General features: G+C 42.3%; 1 long non-coding RNA gene across 1 annotated transcript in view; it reads right to left on the reverse strand.

The window, feature by feature from the left end:
- The window catches only part of LOC125716231 (uncharacterized), a 33,788-nt gene extending 7,998 nt beyond the window's left edge, over positions 1–25,790 (reverse strand). The window contains exon 1 of the long non-coding RNA XR_007384282.1: positions 25,661–25,790. This is a non-coding gene — a long non-coding RNA (uncharacterized LOC125716231). The remainder of the gene's footprint in view (positions 1–25,660) is intronic.
- Between the last annotated feature and the right edge of the window lie 762 nt (positions 25,791–26,552).

Genomic DNA, 26,552 nt, shown 5'->3' on the forward strand with positions numbered 1-26,552 from the left:
TGAACATCCATTGGACCAATGTCCTCCCTACATCAATGAAATTGTTCATTACGCCGGTCACTTCAGTGAAGTGTAAGACAGGGTAGCAGGTGGTGTGTCGCTATATCTGAACAAGCCAGACAAGCGGAAGGCAAGACGATCTATTTAAGGCTCCCATTTAAGGCTGTGCTTTCCCGTGGATGGGGGGGGGGGGGGCGCCTAAGTATACACCGTTGCATAAGACTGTTTAGCAGCAGGCGCAGTTGCACCAATGAAATCCCATTTCCTGGAAGAGCAGAACGTGGCGGTTTGGTGGGAACGTGCTGTTGAGGATGCTTGACTGGCACATGTCTGCCACCCAAGGATCCCAAGGCCACCAGTTTGAGCCTTGACCTTGACAGAACAGTCGCACTTCTTTTGGGCCATTAACCTCCTAAAATGCTCCTGGGGTGCTGGACAATTGGTTTGATTGAAGCGTCATTTCAGCTACGGAAGTCTGCTGCATGAAGGACATAGCAAATGAATGATAGCAGGCGTGACCTTTGGAAAAGCAACCGCGCGAAGCATTTCAGGTTTCGGAACAAGTAAGCCCTTGGAAATGCAAAAGAGCAAGTCTGGTCAATGTGCCCATCGTGCTCCCACAATGCATTGCACCAAAGCAACTCGGTCATGACATGCCATGATCATGTGCATACCTTCCAGGTAGAATAGTGGGAGTAGGAGGGTCTGGAGGGAGGAAAAGGTATCGGAGGGGCGTGGGGGCAGGAAGCTGACTGCCATTGATGGGTTTCTCCATGACCAACCCACAGGATGTGGGAGTACAGTATGTCCTGAGAGCCGGGTGCCCAAATGATGCATTTCCTTTACCTCAAATTGTGTGTAAACACAAAACCTCATTTGCACACCCACGACAAATCTGAGCAGGCAGCGTTTTATGTTTTCATCCTCTAGGGGGCCCTCACACACTCTGGAAAAGCTGGCTTTCAGCCTCGACGTCCTCTGGGAGGTAGAAAGAGTCCTTTTCACCCACAATCTGCGCTGTTTACTCGTTTCGGCGGATGTTTACGTTCGTCGCACTGCTGGGCTGATCGCCAGCATTGAGGCTCCCCCTCACTGAGCTACACTTCTCCGTCTGAGAGACTGATGTGGGCCATTACAGTCCCTGGGCTCAGAGAGACGGATCTGGTCTAGCTTTTGTCCACTCCAGCTCCCAGCATTGTGGACTGGACTGCGACCAAGCCTCTGAACTCAGGGTAACTGGAAATAAAATATCTTATTCGTCTTGTTTGCCTTTATTAAGCAAGCCTTTTTTTCTATGGAATGTCACTAGCAATATCAGGAATTGTATATCCTATGTGTACATTGGCCTTTTTGTCTCATTGTCTGTTTATCATAGACGAAAATCAATATACAACCCATTGTCTTTATTGGCATCTTCAAATCTGTTCATGGTACGGTGAGTTTCTGACACAAGACAAGCTGAAAGGCGGAATGCAAACACTTTAAAATATAGAGACCCAAAGGTAGATGAAGAGAAATCGAATGATGTATTATTTTTCAAATCAAATCAGGAGCTCAGAAGAGAAAATGAAATACATGACCGGCGTGGGATATATTAACCGAGTAACCTGAAATACAATTCGTAGCTAGCAGATATAGCACAAATGTAGAAGTAGTTCTGAAAATGATTAATGGGAGAATGTGTGTGAGAATGAGACATGCCTCAGTTATGCTGTTTTCATTTAACACAGAAAGGAATGATGGTTATTTAATGAAAAGGCCCACAGATTACTCCATCTGTTGCACCTCTGAGGCAAATTATTTTGTGCTTGAAAATGCAAGGTTTATGCCATCAAAAGCTCTACAGGCAGTTGAGCGGCTGTTACTCACCTGAAGTAACACACTCACACACACTGAATGCAAGTCATGAGGGAAAATGGTTATTAGTACAGAAAACTAAGGCGGCATTCTTTGGGGGCGGAGCTTCGACAGATGGGGGCGGAGTCAAGCATTCGCTCGCTGGGATACACCACAGAGACAAATATCTCCAGTTTTACGGAAGCATTGAGCCAAGTTATGATTTTATTTACAGCAAATCAGTCACTGGATTATCGTCTGACAGTCAGCTCCACTCAAGCATTAGCTGAATTCTCATTTTAAAACTTAATTGCATTTATGGTCCTTGCAGGTCTGTAGCCAGAAATAAATTTTGTGAGGGGTCCTGTAACCCTATATATATATATATATCCATCCATCCATCCATTTTCCAAACCGCTTATCCTATTGGGTCGCGGGGGGTCCGGAGCCTATCCCGGAAGCAATGGGCACGAGGCAGGGAACAACCCAGGATGGGGGGCCAGCCCATCGCAGGGCACACTCACACACCATGCACTCACACATGCACACCTATGGGCAAGTTAGCGACTCCAATTAGCCTCAGCATGTTTTTGGACCGTGGGGGGAAACCGGAGTACCCGGAGGAAACCCCACGACGACATGGGGAGAACATGCAAACTCCACACACATGTGACCCAGGCGGAGACTCGAACCCGGGTCCCAGAGGTGTGAGGCAACAGTGCTAACCACTGCACCACCATGCCGGCATATATATACACATATATATATATATATATATATATATATACACATATATATATATATATATATATACACATATATATATATATATATATATATACACATATATATATATATATATATATATATACACATATATATATATATATATATATATACACATATATATATATATATATATACACATATATATATATATATATATATATGCTTGGCTCCCTCCACTAGCTCAGCAGCTCATGCTGTGGATTTTTAATACCGGTTCAGCACTGCTGCCCCCCTTGTTGACTGTAAACTCACGCGGCACTGCTGAGAGGGTCATGTGACTGCAGAGTTTCTTCAAGACTGCAGTGAAAGGTGAACCCAGTGCCCTCTCACCACAACTGCCGTCTGAGATCAACAGCCCTTTTACACCGAGTAGCTGGTCGTCATAGCGATACTCCCCACTGCTGGCAGGCTGCAAGGGACTTTGGTAGCCACTAGCACTGCTAACGAAATCGTCACGGGCTTTGGTTAATTTAGTTCAAATTCTCATGCATGTTGGCTTGGTGTACTGGACGATTCCTCTGTGGATAATCCCTGGGGTCTCAAATGACCCGACTTGATGGATTGTAAGTGATTCTTATTTTAAAGTTACTCAGTTCACATTCAACTCTTGCGATCTTAAACAATTTTCTTCTATAAAAAGAAAGATTGCCAAAGCCGTCCAAGTTGACAGTTCAGACGAACTTGTGTCAAACCACAGAAATGTCAGAAAATGTGCTACAGGTGGGAGCCCATTACTTTAAATCCTTTAAATCATTCTCTGGCATCCGAAACCTTTAAAATATTTCAAGTACGAAAAAACAGCAGGTATAGCTTAATATATCCCATACCTGTTTCCAGGCATAACACTGGAAAACTTCATTCAACCGTTCTCAGAGAAAATCCACTCCCCCCGAAAAATTAATCATACATTATGTGCTCATTGTAATGGAAAATGTGCTGTTTGTGCTCTCAGAAATATGCCGTGAAAAAGCTTACTTCTACAGCAGTAATGACTTCCCAACACCTCTGACAATCGACAGATGGTCTTCATCTTATTTTGCTAAAAGCTCACCAGCGCCTCACAGAGATTAGAAAAACCAGCTTTCTCTTTAATTATAAAAGCAAATGTTGACAGCAAGCACATCTGGGAACAATGGGCCAGCCCTTCCCTCCCATGTTAAGATGAATTTTAATATACTTTATTATACGCATGTGACGTGTTTTGGAAACATTGTACATAATTAATAATAAATTCTTATGAAATATTCCAGAGACTTTAATCTGTAAGTTTACTTCTGGTCGTGGGCGTTTCTGTGTTTTATATCTCTGCTGTGCTATAGGGACCCTGACAGAGCTGTGACCTGGTGAAAATGCGCAAGCCCTCGTTGCAAGAAATGCGGCAAAGATGAGACAGTCCTTTAGGTCACCATCCGGCTGCCGTCTGACTTTTCCACTTCACCCACGATCCTCGGTGAATTTCTGCTTATTCAGAAATGGACAGCAGCACAGTGTCCTGTTCCTGTCTGAAGGGCTCTCTGTCTTTTCCCAGGCATGTGTTACGCCTTCACAAGGGGACCTTCATTAATGACATAGCTACTGGAGACTTTAAGTGTGATGGAGCGGGGTTTTCTCTTTTCAGACGCTCCCTAAATGAAAGGATTTTTATTTATGTGCAGTAATGTTCAGAGACTGAACAGTTTGAAGCTGGTACGGCACACCTAGCCTTATGTGTCATTATCAGGAGACTGCGGCAAGGCGCTCTGTCATTGTGCTGAGGGCAGAATTATTTCAGCTCTGTGATCACCTGCTGCGTGTCGTTACCTGCAAAATTGTGCCCCGTCTGTTTGAGATCCCTGACTGTAGCAACTTATTATTTCCCAAGAGAGATTTATAACGTGTCAAGTCAACTTCAGCATATCAGACCTGAAGCTTTTGAAATCTGTCGTCCTGGCTTTAAAAAGGGTTTTCTGTTTATACAACGACTGAGGGGAGAATTCAACAATAACCTACTGCAAAAATAATCTAAGAAAACAGCATGGATTTTTTTTTAAATCTGACCTCCTGCAGATTCTCTAAACGTCATCAGGCAGTGTTCCTGGATCCTAACTTGAGTGGCCGATACCTTTTACAGTCATTGACACAATCCCAACCCTTTTCCAGAACAAAGAGGATCTCAGCTTTCACAAAGCAATTTACAGGTTTGTGAAAAGATGTGACGAAAGTAACAACCAGAACCGTCCATCCTCACTTTTCAAAGTGAAAATGATCCAGGGTCACTGTGACTAGAATCATCCTTCTATTTCAGCTGAATAGAGAGGAACAGGAGACATATAATTACAATAGAGGTAATCATAATAACTGATATTAGTGGTAACGTTTTCCGGCAGCACTTTTAATGAATGTCATGTCCATAGGAAGCTTCATAGGAAACACATTCATAACACATTATAATGCATTCATAAAGCATTATACAGTAACCATCAATCCATCCATTTTCTGAAACCACTAGTCCAGTTCAGGATTGCAGGGGCCTAAGCCTATGCGTTCAATGAATGGTGCCTCACACCACTAGGACCTGGGTTCAAGTCTCTGACATGGACCTTCCTTGGTTATGGACTTTGCATGTTCTCCCCGTGTTGTCGTGGGGTTTCCTCCAGGTTCTCCGGTTTCCCCCCACAATCCAAAAACATGCTGAGACTGATTGAGTTACCAAATTGCTTGTAGGTGTGAATGGTGTGTGAGTGTGCCCTGAGACGGGTTGGTGCTCTGTGATGGCTTGGTGCCCTGAGACGGGTTGGCGCCCCATCCTGGGTTGTTCCCTGTCTTGTGCCCGTAGCCTCTGGGATATAATCTGATAACTTGCTTGTGTTTAAATTTGTTCTCGATGTCATTTTCCTGGTGTCCATTGTTCCTGACAGTATCTTGGATAGTTGTTTCAGTGGTTATGCAACAGTGATGCCCTCAATACCAAATTTAACAGCAAGACTGGCCCTAGATCATCATACACTGTACCTGGAAAACCCAATAAGCTTATCTAACATGGGCTGCTTATTTGAAGGTTGCAATGCTGATTTATTGCTGTTAATTGATACAGAGGATGCAAGTGCACACTCACCACACACAGCCCACCCCTGTACTTCCGGTACATACCGACATTTCCGTTAATCGCCGCACACTGCGAACTGACAATTATGTAGCCGGCCTAATAGCGAGACACGCGTCACAAACCTCGACTCCCACTTCTCGCTGTAATTATCTTGTTCTCTGCTGAAAACTGACCTGGACGGCGATGCGAAAGGCATGTTCTTGGAGCCTCAGTGTGAGCACTGTCCAAATGATACGGAAATAATTAAGAGGAAAGCCATCATTAAACCGAGGGGTACATTTCCCTCGTTAGGTCTGGACATGCTACGATTTCTGGTTATTATCAAACTGGCTTCGCAAACTCTGTCTGCCGGTTACCACAGTAAAAGCTAGTGATGCAGAGGGTAATGGAGTCCATGCTCATTATGCATTTTGTTTTGTGGAAAGCTGTCAATACCAAATGATCATCGGGACTGAGCCATTGGCAGACTGAGAAGGGTTAGGGTTAGGGTTAGGGTTAGGGGTTGATATATATGGTGACCTGCTCTGATCTCACACAGGTATTTGCAGGTAGATGTTAAGGCATTACACCAAGTTCTCTTTTATACTCATCAAAACCTGACGTAAGAGGTGAGCTAAGCTTTCTCCGAAGTCAACTGAAGGCCAGGATTCCCCGTTGCTGACTGTGTAACATGCTCATGTTGTGAGAGAATGTGCGTGGCAAGCCGAACAACAGGAGCATTAGGCAGTGATAAGCATCGCTATCGACTCAGGCCAGTCCATTGGTTAATGCGTCTGGGCTGTATGCTGGCAGACGCTGCCCTGCTAACATCTATTCCCTCTCATTAGCTCCTTTGGCTTCGCAATAAGGGAGAAAAATCGATGCCATAAATGGTAGTGTTGTTCCTGAACCGAAAGTCATCACTGTCATTAAGCGATAGCATCTGGGCCTGGGAATGGTATTCTTCATCTCTGAACCTGCATGCCGCACACCCAAATGCGACGCAGAATGCAGCACGCCCAGCTGCCCAGCTGCCCAGCTATCGACATCTCATGCGCAAACGCCCTTGAAACTCTCAGATCCACTTCGGCCATGACGGTTCATTAACACCCGGCACTGCAATTACAACGAGACGGCAGCAGAAAGGTCTGAGACTGGCAAATCAACACCCTTCGCGGTAGACGACACACAGTAATACCGAGACACATAACCCGCTCTGTCACACTGTCATTACCCATAACTCCACACTCCCTTCCCCTGCCACTCGCTATTCCTGTTTCTTTGATTCTACACGTCTCCCCCTCCAGCAGAGGCTCAAATGGTGCCCGCTGGGATTTACTGCTAAGCCTCCAGTCAGCAATAAGTAAGGTACCATATGAAGGAGCTCATTACGCTCGAGCTGGTGAAAATGAGCAAGAGAGGCTGGTGACTACATAGGTAACTACATAGGTAACTACATAGGTGACTACATAGGTGATTACATAGGTGAGTGCATAGCTGACTGCTCTCTGCTGCCCCTTAATTACCCACAGGGGCCGTTGGTTGCCAAGTACCAATTCACAACGTCACGTCATTACAGGATTGCCAACTATCTTGCATCTGTTGTGACACTCACGCTTTCTGACTTTCATGCTCACACAAGAAATCTGTATTATTCCACTATAAACCTAAAATTAGCTACATCAAAAGCACTAGGGTAGTTCACAAATCCTACAGACTATTTACAAGGTAATAAAACTGTGACATGCATGTAGATGTGCATGCAGACTTGAAGAACTGAAAATCTCACGCCAGCCAGCTGTCCAAAGTTGACAACCCTGTTAATATAGATGCCTCAGACTGCTTGAGTTTTTTAGGCCATTTCCATCTGTATCTACAGTACTGTGAACTTCTGCATTCTCTGAACTGAATTTTTGGATCTGGTTGTTCAAAAAATGCACAAATAGCATCTCTTGCTGCACCACAAGCTGTTGTTCTTTCGTATGTTACTGTGTAATAAGTACATACTTTCCCCACAGTATAGCAACTTCTGGAAAGCTCGCTGAGGAACAGTTCCATCTTCGAGCATTATGGGATGCAGATTTAGTAAAAAATTACTGGTGTAGACTGATTCTAAAACATTAAATCTGATATGCAGTAAGCCCTCCAGATTAGCAAATTTGACCTTCACGGTTTCAGTTACTCCCCATAAAGAATAAAATGGAAATATTTTTTGATGATGCACAATAAAAAAAATAAAAGTATTAAATATGATTTGGATTGCATAAAATAATATAATACGTAAGTATTAGTGCCATTTGTTATTTATTAGTGTGTTTAATAATACTATATTAATATTAAAAGTTATTTTTGGTAAAATTAACTTCAAGATCTGTGCATCTTGTCTTGGGTACGCTGATTATCTTTGCCTCAGTAACCAGTCTCACTCACATGTTAGTTGTTTATGTGACTGGAATCTCACATTTTTAATAATGTGCTAAATTATTATTTGAAAACGGGCACATTCTTGAGGATCGTGCACCTCTAACCCTTGTGAAAGAGGCGACTACTTGGATCTCACTTCAGTGTAAAAACCATGACCTCGATTTAGTTTAACAAGCACTGAGTACACAAAAGGTAAGAAACTGAGATAGCCTGAAGCTTAAGTCAAATTCATTATAGGATTAAGTAGCACCTACAGAAAGGTGCCATTTAAAAGTCCTTCCATTCATTGATTATCAGTTGAGCTGTATTTTCTGATTAATGTTCAAATTACCGGGGCCTTCTTCAAGAAAAACAAGGAGACGTATGCTTCTGTTTTGGATGTGGTATTGCTGCGTCTCTCTCTCTCTCACACACACACACACACACACACACACACACACACACACACACACACACAGTACACACAGGTTTGTAATTATGTCTTTATGTAAACCATTAATTTCTATGAGGAAAACTCTAACCCCAACATGACGACCTTAACCCCCACCCAGCCTTAACCTTAACCATAAGTAACCAAACTAAATATGAGACTTTTGGCATTTTTACATTTTTGAGTGCATCTTTGTGGGGATCTGAAAAGTGACCCCCGCAATGTAAAAATAACAAGTTTAACAGGTGGGGGACATTTGGTCCCCACAATGTAATATAAACCTAATCCACACACGCGCACACACACACACACACACACACACACACACACACTCGAGTGCAAGGTGACAAGGTAATATTTGGAGAAGCTTGCTACCCACAATCCCCTTCTCGATAATTAAGATGCAATTAATGCAAACTAATGACAATGCTTTAGATTTTCTTTATCACGTTTTCAGTACATTCTGATTTAATTATGCAAAAACACATTTTTGTAAATTTTGTAGAGTTATAAAGTATTAGGAATGCTAATTTGTTTTTCTGAACTAGACTGTATGAAAGCGCTCGTGAAGCAGGGAATACCAGCTTCTCTTTCCAGGGGCCTCAATCCATCAGATCCGTGGAATCATTTCAAGGATGGTGCCGCTTGGCTTAAATTGGTGGGTGACAGACAAACTCTGCCTGACCTCGTTCCCCCCTTACATGTTGAGGCTGTTAACTTATCAGTCTCAGAGCCTTAACTTCTGGTTTATGGCTTTGTTTGTGTTCTTGTGCTAGAGTGGCGATGACTCAGAGTTTTCTGGAGTTCCATTTATTGAGAGAGAGGACCATCACTTCAGGGGTTTCACTGCCAGAATATACAGCTGCTGTCACCAATGGTAGCGGCTTGATGTGAGGCTCTCCTCTGTCCTAACAGCAGATAGATAACAACAGAGAATCATGTGATGGATGGATGGATGGATGGATGGATAGATAGATGGATGGGGGTGATTTAATCTGGGGATTCCATTTTTATGAATTATGGGGGGATAAGCAGGGAACAGGTCAATGTAGTAGGGAAAACAAAAATTAAAACAAGTAACAAAATTAAACTTGCAGAATGCATAAATGGTAGTCGGGTGACGTGCTAACTCAGTGGGTTGCACTATTGCCTTACTGCTTCTGGGGTATGGGTTTGAATCCTGCCTCTGCTGTGTGTGTGAGAGAGAGAGACAGTTAGGTATTCCAGTACCTTGCTACAGTTCAAACATATGCAGTTAGGCTAATTGGTGTCTCTACGGCCTACATTCGATCAGGGGTTCTCAACCCTTTTTGATCAAAGGACCCCCTGTGTCCAGGAAAATATGTTTGCCCCCCCCCTCCACCCAGATAAGTTATAATATTATATCTCTTTTATGCATTTTGCAATAATGTCAAAAATTGTCAGTGTTTACTGATATAAACATATTTTAATATAATTTCCTTTGCTCATGAGTCAAACAGGGTTTCACTCCATTATGTCCACCAAGACTCTTTTTAACACTTTACATTAAGTGCACCTTCAAAATGCATTCATAATGTATTCATAGAACATTTATAAGCAGCATGCTAATACACCCTAACATCCTAACATCCCTTAACAGCTTTAATATACATTAATAAACATTGCATGATTCCATAATTATAATGTTTGTTATTATTATATAATGTTTGTTATTAAGGTATATTATAGCTGTTAAGACATATTAGGATACATCCATGATGTTTATGAATGTTTTATGACTACTTAATAAATACATTATGAAGGTGTACTGAATGTTTTATGAACGCAATATAAAAGCATTATGCAGTGCAGTTAATGTAAAGTGTTAACCATTATTTAAGCAGTCATGTACCTGTATTATAGACACCTAATGCATTTTAATGCATTCATAAAGTATTATAAACAGCTATAAATATTTATAAAAACGCATATATTATAGCCTTTTTTATTATGCATTATGAATGCTCTCAGTTATAATGCAGTATAAATACCTTCATAATGCATTATAATGGTCAGTATAATGAATTACGAAGGACGCATAGTCCCATTTCTTTGCTCAGCACTTCATGTTTCTGTGTTGGATTCGTCATATCGTCAGATGTCATCAGCCAATAGAATGTCACAACAAGAGGCTCAGTCTAAATTGATAGAGGAAGTGACATCACTGCTGGAAGTACAGCACTACTGAAAGCTACAGAGGTGCTACCTGTCATTTTGAGCTTTATTTAGTGGTGTTCCTGTAGTTTAAAATCAAAAGGCCGACATTAAACAGTAGGACAAGGAAATAAATGTGTTTTATGTGCTGGTTGAGTCTCTAGTAGATCTACAGAGGAAGTGGTTATGGTTTATGTCATTGATTACCTGGATCAGGTGTGATCAGTCAATCAGACGCAGAAAGACAGCTGGAACCTGTGTACCAGCTGGAACGATCTGCAGAATGAGGCTGAAATGGTGACATATAGAGGAGGGCTGGGCGACACAGTCATCAGCCACACTGCTCCCAAAAAAGCCCACCTCAGATGCGCTGGGAACAATAGGTGCGCCACCAACATGCCCCGCCCCCCTCCCCCAGGACATGTTATTGGCACAGAATTGGGTCACTGATAAATGGGTCAAGTGGTTCTGGGATAAAAGTTTGGGGTGTGTTAATTGTTCTATGCCTGATGACAATGTGTGTTTTTGCTTTCTATGGCGTAGATACGCATTGTGCCTTTTTTGGGGGTGTGTGGGGTGGGTGGGAGCACAGATTATGAATAATTGCCCGGGATGTGTGGACAGATTTCCATCTGTGTCATTTTCCTGTGATACATGAGTCAATAAATAAAAGCACGTCTTCCAAGCGTGAATATGGCTCCTGTGTATTTAACATTTACCACGGGTTCCTTTTCTCGATGAGCAGGGAAAATCATCTGGCTGAATTAAAACACAGAGAAGGTTTGTAATTATGAAACAAACTGACTGGCACGTGCTAATGTTAAGGTTAGTTCAGTGTAGTTCATCTTTATTAACATGATTAAAGCTCAGTGCCATGAAGACTTTGAAATATTTTTCCAGGTCATTATTTTTATGTTTCCTGCCACCAAATTGGCCTCATGAGATACAACTGGGAATGTATAATTTATATTGTAATTGAAGATCGTGATGAATAATTCCCACTAATAACGGCTGCCGCCGTTGAATCTATCAATCTGGTTTTAGGTTGTATTTTTATTTTAGTGTCTTCCTGTCTGGAGTGTCAAATGCCTTGTGCCCTGTCCATCCAGGGACTATCTCCAGCCTCACCATGATCTCAACAAATAAGGGAAGTGGAAGATTAATAGATGGATGGATGGATTTTGCTGATGAAGACCTCTAAATGACACTAAATTAGTTAGGCGGGAGGGGGCATCAACTTAAAGATTCAGGTTTGACCGGTCAGAGGGGTCATAGTGAAGCAGTGTATGATACAGTGTAAATACAGCTTTTACATTTTTCATTTGCACCTTGTATGTGAGTTTTCATCCCACCTGCACTAATAGTAACTACTTTGATTTCCTTCCAGTTAAACTGCGCTGCTAAGGCAATTACCCTCCTGGGTGACGTCCAGGTGATTTTAGATGATGAATGTATCATTTACAGGTTTAGCACGATACCCCGCCGTGTCCCAGCATTCCACATCTTCACCCCCGCCATTAGTATTTCTGTCGCATTTGTGTTTTTATGTCTTATTTATGTCCCTATCATTCTGGGTGGTTTTATGGTCTGGTTTGGGTGCCTGATGAGCCTTGCTGAGTGCCGTATTCCACCTCGCAATTGGCTCTGCAGCCGGACGCAGGCTTCATACTGCGCCGCCGGTGGCAGTTTAACAACCATAATGAGTCCTCACTGAAATTTTGTTCTGCTCAGAGTTAGTGTTTAGAGAAATCATGCGTTGGCTGTGCCCAGATTATTGCCCAGTTCTGTCACCACTTTCTCAGAGGTTTGCATGCACATCGCTGCCTAGTAACGCATGGTCGCCATGGCTCCAGCCCCCCTCCCCATGCCAGTAGCTCTCAGAATATTCAGGCAACCCTTGGCTCCCAGTCTGGGCCTATGTCACTAATCATAATGGCACCTATCCCCTTTAAACCTGAACTATGACGGAAACATGGCAGAAATGTCCAGAAATGCTTCATTGCTGCTACTTCACACGAAGCTCCCAACTCAAAACACTGAATGTGCTCAGAGTTCCCATATCAGATTGAAAGGGTGTCTGAGTGTATGTTATTTTTTCATTAGCATGAAACTCCTTGCCAGATTTGACGTGCATGCCTTATTTTATCTGCGGTGCTTACCTCACTTCCTTTATAGCACATTAGACAGCTCGAAAGGTGCTATATTAAGAGAGCAGGTCATGTTGCAGGCTGTGAGGAAGGTCAGCTCAGGGGGCTTCATGCTACCATGATGTGTCACAGCTACTGCAACAATTTATCTGCAGCAAATAGCCACACCTTTTTAAAAACATTGTGCCATTATTCCATGGGGTCAAAATCGGCCCAAGCAAACGGCTGAGTAGGGGCCAAAGAAAATTGAGGGCGCCGCCTAGCTCTGCTCAGCAGATTTTTCCATCAGCCCCACCCCAGTAGCAAATTTAATCCACCTCTAGCAAGACGCCGGAGTTTAGCTTCTTTTAGGGCCCCAAAAATGGTTGGGTCGACCGTGCATATGGTCCAGAACAGGGTTGTGCTGTAAACTAACTACAGCTAATAGTTATTGCATTTCAGCATTGCAGGTTCCACACCACATGCTCACGTCCTATTTGCGGCATGTTATTCTCTCATGACGTCAGATGATTATAGTTATATCTCACACATGCTGGCCTGAAAACCTGTCAGCCTCAAGCAGAAAAAGCAGTAGCCAGCTTCTGTGACATTCAGGGCAGCCCAGTGGGTTGGCACTGGTCTCCCAGACCTTAATGGAGTGTTTTTTGATCATAGACATTTATTTATTTAGGACTAAACGGCAATCTGACCTGGGCATGGATTTACGCACAGCTGTCGGGAATGAACCCCCCATTAGTGAGGGTGGGATATTGTGGGGGCGGTGTGGGGGGTGGGTGCTGTTAAGCTGCTTGGGTTGCGCACGTGCCTGGCCCCCACATGGAATGAGACAAGTGCACCTCATGTCAATTAATCTGCCTGAACATCTTACTGCTAGCTGATGGGACAGAGGATTAAGCTAAGAGTGATAATATGGACCAGAAGGCCACATTGCAGTGTCACATGGTCCATCATTCAATGTGACAATCAGACTTTATTTTAAGGGATTGGGCAGCATTTTGGGTCCAGGCTTGGGTCAGGGGCAGCTTAAATCGGCAAAGTCACGAGCTTGATCTGCACTGCTGTCTCTGAAGTGCCCTGCACTCAGATGCGATGTGCATGTCAGCTCTCCTCTTCAATTACGCCAAGTCCAGTACAATGAGGAATCGCATTTGTATGTGATCTTCAGTCGGAGAGAAAAGCACCACGCAAACAACAACATGGTCATGGTCTTTGCGAGAAACACTACTTGCATGCAAAAACAGCTCAAGTCAATCATAGTGATATCTGATTTGTGAACTAATCATTCTTTTGTACCTCTCATTGAATCGTTCAAACCAGTTTTCAAATCAAAGTTTTTGTATATCCACGCAGTTATTAATGTATTATTATTTATTATTTAAAGTGCATATAATTAAATTATTGGCCACTAGCAGCACTGTTTTTGGTAACACTTTACTTAAGGGCATGTTCTTAGTCATTTATAAACACATTCATAACAAATAATAATGCATTCATAAAGCATTATAAACATGGCTATAAATATTTATCAAAAGGCATAACACATTATAACCATGTTTATTATGCATTATGAATGCTTTATGAAGCTCTCATCTATAATGCACTATAGATGCCTTGATAACCTAATGTAATGATGCCTAATGTTTTATGAATGTATTGTAAGGCATTATGAATGTGCTTATAAATGACTAAAAACATGGCCTTAAGTAAATCGTTACCCTGCTTTTATTATTTAATTAATTTTCTTTGCCCTAAGTTACTAGGTTTTGGAGTCATATTCCCCAAACCCTATTTTTCTCACTGGACATGTATATTTCACTGCACTGTTGATGTGAGGTTTTTCAGGCAACAAATAGTACCATTGCAGTGGGACTGACTGTATGTTAAAGCACCTTGATTAGTGGTAAAGCAGTGCTGAATATATGACATTAATAATGGGCAAAGACTTCTAGACAGGTAACAACCCAGGATGGGCTGCCAACCCATTGCAGGGCATACTTGTGCTGCAATTTACTCACACATGGGTACCTATAGGCAATTTGGTAACTCCAATTTACCTCAGCATGTTTTAGGACGGGGGGCGGAGAAACTAGAGTACCAGGAGGAAATGACAACACAGCGAGAACATGCAAACACATGGATCCCTGGCAGAGACTCGAACCCAAGTCCCAGCGGTATGAGGTGACAGCACTAATGACTGCACCACTGTGCACCCTCTACTGCTCTTGTTTTTGCGAAAAACAAAACAAACAGGACAAAACGAAACAAAACAAAAAACTTAACTTGTAGCATAGTTATTGGAAGCATATTTTGTTGAGCTTTTCTGGATAGAACCTTCATCATTGAGGACATGCCCACATAGATTCCGAGGGAGAATGATAGAATGAGTTCAGGATGGGTGCACAACCATTATTAAATAACCTTCCCCACTAGGGTCACCCCCCAACCCTGGGCAATGGCGGGGGGGGGGTGAGGGTGGATTGATGTTTATGCCACTGGTGACCACTTTTGTCCATTCATGCTTTTCCAGCTGGAGGACGCATTGCTGCCCGACTGGCGATGCCACATGTCACTATGCCAACCGTGAAGCTCCAATCCACCATCATTTATCTGCGCCCCCCTCCCCACTTTTCTCCCCTAAGGAGCCCCTACACTTCAATGTTGTTTTACCAATAATCAGCAGGACTAATTCAGCAGTTTCCTGCATGCTTTGCTCCACATTGCATGTTAAATGTTGCAAATTAATATGCATATTTGTGTATTTCTGTTAATAGTGAATGTCATGACCATGTAATGTTTGCCGTGGAACGTGTCTGTTTCGTTAGCATTGTGTAAATTGTTAGCTTCACAGCCTATGCCGCTGCTAGTATTAATCCGATTATAGTCGTTCGTTAATAAAGAGAGCAACTTCCAATTTTAAAGAGCTGTTATCTCCTTTATTAAAATGACTCACACACCTGCCACAACATGTTTATTTGCGCTCTCTACGTGGGTCTGCTACATGTCTTCTTGGGTTGTGGAGTGACCCAGAGCGAACGAGGCGGCGATCTCATTTTTAGTACGCGGCGGATTTCTCCCGCCAACGTTTACAGTTTCGTTTTGTCCGGATGTCCTTTGCAGTATATGGCATCTTTAAGGTTGTTTTGCATTAGAGGATGAGTTTGAAATGTAGCGGCTAATGGTGGTCCACCCCTCCCACACTAATCTGAACATTTTCTTTTAGATTTAAAAAAATAAAGGAGCGGTTAGCTTGGAATGTATCTGGGCATAGCTGGGGGGGGGGGGGGGGGGCAACTGGGCCTGAAACCAACTGTTTCCTTCGGGGGATGACAGCTTATTGCATTCGGGGGCCGGCTTTTGTGGGTCAATCCCATTAAAGTGCTTTGTTCTTCTCGCTCTGAATTATGCCATGTGCAGGAGATCCCGAGGGGAGTGGGGGGTCCATGTACCCTGTGAGTGTTTCCCTTCCGGAGAAGGACACCTTGGTTTTACCCGGTTTGTACTCTGTTTTCAGTGGACTCATCGAGAAAAAAGAGGCAAATCGGAAAGGCTTTCAAAATCATCCCTATGCAGCTTAGGAAAGGACATTTGGGGTGAAAAAGTTTAAGAGGAGAAGACCCTTTAAAAGATTATTTCAGAACCAAATCTCTGGGGGGGGGGGGACTAAAATGAACATCCCTCCACAATTATTATGCACCAGTACTGGAACGCAAGGTTGGGGAGCTGGCACAGGGCCAAAGACTGAGCATATTCTAATGAAAGGAGCCTTCATATCCCGTTGTGAAACGGTCTTGCAGCAGGAGGGCTGGCTGGGAAATAAGAAGATGAATTTTCAGGGAGTCTCAGGGAACAGAGCTAGCTGTGACGAATGGGAAGCTGACAGGTGAATATCTGTGAATATCTTCCCAGAGGTGTGAGGTTGTACTGCTATCCACTGAGTCACCGTTCTGTCCTTCTAATGAACCGGTGACTGTAATTAAGTAATGTAATGTAACGCAGTTGTTCTAATTTTATTTAAAGGAGGAGAAAATTATCCTTCCTGATGCCACATAAACATTGAGATGGAAAGAACGAAAAGCAAAGGAGAGGACTGTGACCGGAGCCGGTCCAGAACTGGACTGGATCAGGCACTGAGGCAGTGTCATTTAGGGCATTTTCGCTGTCAGAAAGGGCCACAATCAGGTTTGTCAGAGAAACCCAAAGCGACATTGCTGAGAATGGCCCCTGGTACCGACAATCCCAGGGTGGGCTGAGTGGGGGCGCTGTGGTGCCTTCTAACAGACAACCCAGGGAGGTGCTGCGTGCAACCAACCAAATTAAAAAAATATTTTGCATGGGTCTTAAACCCATCTCATACCCATCTTCTAGCACCGTATGGTTATTCTGTCTGGTGTATCTGCTCATGATGCTTTCTTGGTAAGTTAAGGAACTGGCTTTCCATCACCTCCTACTGAGCAGTTTGGTATTTTGTCATTGCCATTGTCACCCCTGTAATCATCTGCCACCGACACAACCCTATGTCTCTGCTGCCCAATATAGGTACCCCTGCTATGACCAGTTTGCCATAGGTGATTCTGACAGGAGCTGAACAACCGAGGCGACAAGATCTCCAGGGTGCCTTTAGCTTCCTTGACACACAGAAGCCTCTTTGCCCTGCTTAGTTCTTCCAACAGTTGCTCAATATATAGATAGGCACATCATAAATAATACTTATGTAATTCTGATAGAAAGAGCTATTGTAACACATGTACGATATAGGGTTCTTCCTGATCTTATTGTGCTGACATAATAGAACTTTGAGCCTATTTTTCCCACCAATCATTAATGGTTTATTGTTTTGGAATGAGGCATTTTATTTTCTGTATGTTATGTGAAAATAGAACCTGAAACAGCATTTCCCTTATGCACTTCCTATTGCGAAATTTTAATCATAAAATTAATAAAGAAATCACATGCAGCTTTAAAACTGATAAAAATAGGTTGATTCTGATTGGAGAGTCTTGATAGGAGCGCAAATCAGCAGCCAATGGGATTTGATCCCCTGCCCCTGGCGGACTTGTTATGGTATGAATGCTGTCATAAAGTAAATCATCTCAAAGACTGTGTAAGCTTTAATAGCAGCTTATTTTAAGGGTTTGGGGCTGGCAAAATATTAGTTGACAGTGGTATTTAGAAGATTACCGCACTGCGCACTGGACAGAAATTTATACAAGCTGCATTCGCTAACTTACACTGGTTTAATTACTCCTACTGGGGGCGCTTGCTTGAACCACGGAGAGAACTGGATTCACGGAACTGCAGTTGCATTGTTATTCACAGTACTGCTGCGGTTCACAGCGTGTTGGGTTTCACTGGGTCAAATGTCACGGCACGTGTGCAAGCTGGGGGGGAGCAGCGGTGCAGTGGTGTGTGACCACTGCAAATCTGCTCTTCAAGGGGCTGAGACCTCACAAATCCCCTCCCCATAAAAATAACTCTATCCTGTGGCTTTTTAGCCAATCCTACGCCCCCCCCCCCCCCCCCTTTCCGGATCCATCGCAACGGTCTGCACCAACCGTCTGCCTGCAAGTGAAGTGTAACAGCGACCGCCCGCTTCCTTTTGTTTGGCCCTCTTTGCCCATCTGCCCGGGCATGTGCACATGCAGATAAGACGATTAAGGGCCCAGTGCGTCCACTGTAACCGTCCAAAATGGCACAGGTGGCCGGGACTGTGTGCCGCAGCCAGAGATCGAGCTGTGTGGCGATTTGAGGGCACCGTATGTTTCCTTTCAGACTTCAGTTCTGCCAACACATTTTTCCTGTCACTAATGTTTTTTTCAGAGATTTTTTTAGGCAGATGCTATTTGCACTCAGGTATCAGTAACTTATTATTATTATTATTATTAGGGGGCCAAGCACGTAATGCTGGAACCTTATTATTTTTACTATTATCATTCTTGTTATTATTATTATGATTATTATGATTACAGCTTTTATATCTGTATCCCACTTTCGCCCCTTCAGCCACTGAAGTGCCATGTAACTATGCATGCATGCATGCCGCACACTGTTTACATTTTTGTGCAGCCAGGGGGCATGGAATGAGGAGGCCGGGTGTGCCAAGCCAAATAGATGGCCAGACGCTATTTGCACCCGGGTGCAAAAAGACAGTCTGTGTTGCTTTATTTTTATTTTTACATCCTGCTCTGCACCTCTCGGTACTTGCACTGAAAACAGAGAATCTGTGACAAAACAGTCAAACCAGGAACCGGAAATTTCTTGTTACAAAAGCAAGGCAAAGGAGGGACTTATATGAAAACGATAAATCTGTTTTATTTGTTGTATAACTGCACAATGGCCAGTAATGCATCCTCATTTTGCAACATTGTGGAGCGTAAATGTGAAATAACTGTAATACGCAGGCGTATAGCAGAATTCAAGTAAACCTTAAAATACTTTTGAGGATGAACTATGCATGCATGTTTTAGAAGTTTGTAAGCAATTACACAAACTATGTGGCCACCTGTGGTTTGTATATATGATGCAGTGAATATAGCTCACATGTCACATTCGCCCAGAACATGTCTGGCGCTCAGTTTTCCAAGAAGACCTCGAATCCGTCCCCTTTTTGACACATTTATCCGGAACCAGCTCCTTGCCAACTGGCCATGGGATAAGAGATCTGGCATGATACAGGTCTATTTATTACCTGGCTATATTGTCATATAAGAAGTGACATTATGATTTATCAGGGCAAAAGCATAACCATTGCACTATTGGAACTCTTTACACCTCAAAAGGTTAGCTTTTTGAAGGCCAAAGATTACGTGTCATATTAGCATAGAAGCTGCGCACTGCTACTGCGAGCTGGGAACTGCTGAGGCAGCAACCAGCAGAAGTGTCACAGTCCACAGTCCCCCGCTATAGGCCCTGCACAACGGTAAAAATGGACAAGTCAGCTGTTAAAAGACTTACCGTAAAACTGTTAAAGCTAGAACCAAAATGGCTACCAGTGGAGCTAATTGGGAGGCTGGGCGTTAACAGAAATCTATGGACAGCAATCTATGAAGACTAGAAAAGGGACAGCAGGCCCATTTTTTTGGCATGGGAGGAACAATCTGGATGGCTTCAGAAAAGGGAGAAACAGGACGTTGCCCTTTTGCGCATCCTCTTCTTCTTGGCTGACCTTTGTTAGGGAAGAAAGTCACCTCTGTGGAGGCAGCGAAATAAACAGCACATTTAAAGTTGGCAAAAAATCGACTACCAAATTAAACCAGGTGAAAAGTCTACTGGTTATTCCAAAATACTGATTCAACGAATCAAAATAAGTTTCCATAATGAAATTTACATTATTTGTAAATTTCAGTAAATTTTACTCAACCATTATACGAACTATTGAACTGAACCACAGATTAACACAATACATCTCAAAACTTCTCTAGTTTGTGGTTTCAAACTGGAAGTGGGTTTGTGAGTCAGGGAAAAAGGGAATCGTAGTTATCTCTGGAAGCTGGGGATCAAAATGACTAGACTGTAATCAAGTGACATACTGTACATTGCACAGCCAGAAGATTCTACCAAGCTGGATTTTGAGCCAGATGATGTTTTACCATTACATGCAAGCACTTGTCTGTATCAGATTAAACCCATTCTCGCTGTTTTCCTTTCTCACATCCAAATAGTAGTAACATAGTACACCCCATCCTTTGAGTATCTGATAGCGTCAAAAAAATGTAGCTATGAATAAAAACGCTGTGCTATCTATGACCTTAATGACTGTGTCAATGCGTCACGGAAAACTCTCGACTAATTTTGCATTAAGGCCGCCGGTATTGTGTTCCACCGCTTAATAGCCCTATACAGGACAGCACAGGAGTGCGCTGACCGTGGCCTAATTCTTTGTTCCAATTCATGGCAACAATTATTTGATTTATTTATTTATTTTGTGCGGCTGCGGTCAGGGCTCTGCTTTGACCACTTCGCTGTGTCCTCAGCTAAATATATCGGGCAGTTTTTGTAGCTAACTTCCTGCAAAATAATTGCGTGCACCACGCAAACGCAGGGAAGTAAACTGACTTAGTATTTCTGAATTGGCATGAGGAAACTGGAATACGTTTAGGCCATGCAAAGTCATACAGCAAAGGCCGGAATCAGACTCTCAACCCTGAAGGGGTGAAGTTGCAATGCCAACCGCGGATCCATCTTGACAATCCTTTTACTAATGCAAGCCCACCTGTGACAGCCGATTGCAATAATAACATACCTCATTTTGTGGAGGCCACCTATATGAAAAAGGATAATCATATTTGTTGTTGCAAACAACGTGGGAGTCTAATAGGGTCGTTCTTTTCGAGTATAAGGCTGTTATTATAATTTTAAGACATTTTCCGCATTTTGACGTGCCTGTGCCGCACGCACCTTAACTAAAAATTAAATACGGAAAACACTTAATAGAATCTTCTGAACAAACTTAATCTGAACATCGAAAGCAGCCCAGTGGCATGAATACATGCCTGCAGATATTACAGAACAGACTGCAGTCTATTTATTTTAACTGTATCCTCATTTAAACTCTGCTTACTGAATAGATGCCTTTCAGGGAAAGAAACTGGAGGTTCCACATATTTGGTTACTTCTCCGTTGATGCTTAGAGATCCAATGCTCCAATGGACATTTCCAGTAGATCTGAATAGACTGCTAAGAAGCTTTATTTTGTTTTATGTACCTTGGGTGGCTTGGGGGGGGGCGGGGGTTAGTCTGTGTTTTGTAGAGCTGAACAGCTGCACATTAAGCTCAGAGAGTTTCTTTATCTCTGGGGGGATTTCCAAGGCTATAAGAGACTTTGCCAGAGATTATGCATGACATTTCCTCACTGACGGTCATGTTACTTTTTCAAGACTAGAAGTCCCACCTATTTATATTTTTCTCCACCAACCCCCAAAAAAGACGGGCTGGCCAAGGGTGTTTGTGCTGAAGCTTGGCTCTGTTGAAAATCAATGAAAGCTGTGTATTACTGTCACAGGACAAGTCCATCAAAGCATTTCATTAGCGTGCTACAGCAGCCCTCTGAAATGTCATTGTGAAAAAGCTTATGGTGGGTAATATGCAAACCAGACAGGCCATTGCAACACTGCATTATTGCATATGGAAGCATCCATTCTCTGTTTTTTTTGTGTTGGTTATTAGCAGCAACAGGCTATGCTAATTGGCTGACTAGGGGTTTGGTTTTGGCAAAGAGGATGCTAAAATGTGTTTTCTTCTTGAGTTTCTTCCTAAGGCAAGATCTGCAGCCAACCTGACAATAGCTTAGCGTGGATGGTTACATCAATGACACACTTTACCTGAGGGTTGTCATAGATACATTTCTCAATATAGCACAATGCAGACATTATTCTTTGATCTCTATACTTCTGCACTAATGAATATGTAACTTGCATTACTCCTTATAATGGTAGTGTAATCACACAAAGAAATATCGGCAACATTTTAATTAAGGCCATGTTTTTAGTAATTTCAAACACATTTATAATGCCTTAAAACATATTCATAATGCATTATAAACATAGCTATAAATATTTATAAAAAGACATAACACATTATAGCCATGTTTATTATGCATTATGACTCGGTTATGAAACTCTCATCTATAATGCACTAAAGATACCTTTATAATGCAGCACAAACCATCCTTAATGCTTATACCAACCATTATAATACATTATATCTTGTGACATCACATCGCAGTATGGAAATATGAAGTCTGACAATCTTTCCAGCTAGCTAATCCTCACTTAAGGAAGATTGTCAGATATTCCTGGAGTTAAAAGTTTGGTTTAAGAAGAGATATTAACTTTGTTGTCTATTATATTCCACACACGAAGCACACAAGCGATAACCTTGGTTTATTGTGGCACATTTCATTTTATCACACAGTGTTGAGTAAAGTGATTTCAAGTGTACAGCTTGCAATATCACAAAATAGGCCAAAATGAATTATGAAGAAGGCTCCATGGCTGGCAGTTGTGTAATCTTCGATTCTACAGGGGTCTTGATTGCATTTTGTGTTGAAATACTTAAATTTAGCAAGGCCTTTGGTCTTTGGTTTTGGTTAATCCTCGTTGGCCAGTGCCATGATCGAGACCTCCAAAACCACTCAAGTATTACTGCAACTTTTTTGGCCGCATTTCCAAATCCACCTGTATCCACATGCATAGTCTGCTCTGATTGGCTTTTGTTTTGTGTTTTTTGAAGTTTTTTTTCCGGTTCTTCCTTACCACTGTGAAACCATAGCCCCTCCCTCCCCCCATCAGATCATAGAATGAACTTTGTGTTGAAGCTGGAGCAGATATTGACTGGGCTTGTAGGTCACCCTACCTCTCGGGCATGAATCACATACTGTATTGGTGAGGACATATGATGGTGTAAAGGTCTTCTTGCACCCACGGTGGGATGCCTTCTTTCTCTGGAGCACGCTGTCACTCTAAAAACCTGATCGCCCCAGAACACTGCCTCGCCTTTATGTCAGAGTACCCAGGCCTTGCCGGTTCCTCCTGAAAGGTTCCTTAACTTCAGCACCTTGAAATTTTCCAAAATTAAATACAGACATACATTCTATCTGGGGACTCTCCATCCATTTCTATGGGGAATACTCTAATCCCAACATGGTAGCCTTAACCCCTACCCAGCCTTAACTGTAACCAAAGACTTTTAGCATTTTTAATTTTTAGATCGAATTCACAGATCTTTGTGGGGACATGAAAAATGGTCCCCACTACATCAAAATAACAGATTTTTGTTACATTGTGGAGGATATTTGGTCCCTACAATGTAATATAAACGTAATCCATACGCATACAGGCACACACACACACGCACACACACATACCTAATCTGGTGATTAATAGCACTGATGTGTTTGACCTGCGATACACAAAGAGATGTGTGTGTGCATGTGTGTGTGTGTGTCTGTGAATTCAAGTAAAATATGCAAATTTGGATACTGGTAGAGTTTAACTCCAGTGACATTCAAGGCTGTCCTGCTCCTGGGTTGGAGAGAGTTGTGTGAAAATTGCTTCTGCGAAATCTTTATCTCTTTTTTCCGTGTAAGGTGGAGTTTACAGCATTCAGAGTCAACTGCGCTGTAAAAATTCAATAGCCTTTGTGTGTGTTCTCATATAGATAAAGGATGACTTCAAACATTTTATTATCAAACTGCTATGGCAGTTTCTAATTCCACTGTTAGTAGGCAGGGTAATACCTCTACATATTCTCTGCTGCTGTGCAGTCCTGCTTCACTGATTGATAGGTGATTAGATGTTAAATGCAAATATAGAATTTTTTTTATAGGCATCACTCAAAAAGCAGAACTGTATTAATGCACCTGCATATAAATATTGAAGCAAATCTATAATTGGTCAGTCTCTGGACTGGAATCTTTTCTCCTTCGGGAGTAACACTGGTGCAACGAGTTGGGATTCATGTTTATAATGATAACTATAAGCAGACTGTGTAGCAACAGCCTATCCCAGGGTGGAACAAACATACAGTATTTAAAACCCAGTAGAGGGACCCCTAGATAATCCACATTTTTGCTACCAAGAGCTGGCAGGGAGCAAAAATGTGGATTGCCAGGCAGGGAGCTGGGAGGGAACTAAAACACAGACTGTCTGGGGGACCCGAGGACCAGGCTGAGAAACACTGTCTTAACCTAAGCAGATACAAGATTGCTGATCATTGCAGGTTTAATCGTACAGCAGTTGTGAAAAAAAGAACAGAAATCACTCCAAGAAAAAGCAAGCCGACCTCGTTACACCTAACACAACAGGCGCCTTATATTCACAAAACTCCTAATATGACTGGCAGCTTAATCAATGTCAGCCAGGTTTCATTACCTGCCACGCTTGTCGGCAGAAGGGTGCTGATCAGTCACCATGGGGGCACGACTCATTGATGTAACCCCGCCCCCCTCGCAGTTGTTCTACCCTCTGCAGGTTCAAAATATCTTTGACTGTATGTACATTCCATGTAGCACCTGCATATATATACAAGTAAACATGTTGTTGTTTAGCTGTTGTTGGGATCCCAGGCTTCTCATCATTGTGGAGCTGTGTTTATTTCCCGAACACCCTCTGTGTCACAAGAGAATATACCTTCAAATACATAAAAAGCAAACTTTGATACTTCAATGAGAAACAAAATTGTCAAGACAAAAAAAAAAAAACGTTATGTTATGCTCAGTGAATGGCAGCTATTATTTCCCAGCAGATCAAACTATGTGGCCTATTTCTGTATTGCAACAGCGAACAAACAAAATTGCCAGCTTTCTAGAGTGTCGTTTGGAATATGAAGACAAAAGTAGCGTTAGTTATTCCCAGTAGTATGAATCACAATACTGAGTAAATGAATGCTTTGAAATCAGAATGATACTTTTCAAATGCCCAACCAACACCCTCAGGGACAGTCTGACACAATCTCTCTGACCTTCTTGACTCAAAAAAATGTATTTTAAAACAACACAATGTGTTGTTTACCAGACATTTACACATAACTCAGTAATACCACATTGTCCTGCAGCATTCCATAAGGGACTGAATGGCATTTAAGATGTTTCCTGATTCAATGCAAAAGCACTGGGGTCTTGGGTTAAAAGTCATATGTACTGTTATTGTATTGAAGGACATGATTGGGTGTCAGCAAAACAATTAGGAGAATGTCTCAGAGAAATGTTTTTAAATGTCGCATTAGAAACTCATTACAACTTCAAAAGTTGTCTAATGGTGTCCTATGATGGACGGACATCTGGTATAAGATGTCCCCTACCTGGTGTCCCATGCATCCTTGCATCCAGCCTCTTCATGGCCACATATTGAATATTTGCTTATAGATAAATGACAGATGGTCATATTTGCTGATTTGGTTTAGCCTCCACTGTCCTCCACTGCCAGCAGCTGAAAACAAGTGACAAATTTGTTCAAGCAGTGCAGATTTGTTCATACCAGTTTGTGATCCAGTGACAAGGTCATGTGGATTCAACTGGATTTTCCACTAAGGAAATCAACAAAGGAGAGGACACGTTTATTGCGCAACAGCTTATCAAGTTACTAGTACTGTATGTACACTGTGAGACAAGTAAACAGCCCTACTAAAGTTCTCTCCAGGAAGCAATTATCAATAAGGAACAATATTAAATATAAAACCTGAATCTTACCAAGAAATGTCATGAAGCCAGGTGCTGGGAAATTAGCTGAATTGTAACGCAGATTACTGTGATAGGGTGTGATGATTGTAATTAAATGGTAATAAACAGCAGATATCACCTTGAGGAACGTGGAATCACTTCTCACCCTTGGCTGTATGTGTGGAATGTACTTTTTGAAACAAACCCCAAGCTTAACACAACTGTTTGAGGTAATAAGTTTGTAAAGGTAGGTGGATGAGTTGAACAAATTATTTACATGTATACAAGCATTCCATAGTACACAATGTTCCAAATACCAAAATCTCACCTTTTTCACATTTTCAGGGTCGCATTAAACTAGAGAAAATGTTTGCAGAATTTATTTTTGCTATGAAGTAACCACAGCTGTCAGTCCATCTATTGAGATTTAGTCTAACACTTTCCAATGACATTCTTGCTAAGATATGATCTATTGAAGCTACTGTGGATGTGTTCAGTCGATATGCCAGATAGTATAATCATATGCCACAAGCA

Source organism: Brienomyrus brachyistius, chromosome 21 (assembly GCF_023856365.1).
Source record: "Brienomyrus brachyistius isolate T26 chromosome 21, BBRACH_0.4, whole genome shotgun sequence".
NCBI classification, from domain to species: domain Eukaryota; kingdom Metazoa; phylum Chordata; class Actinopteri; order Osteoglossiformes; family Mormyridae; genus Brienomyrus; species Brienomyrus brachyistius.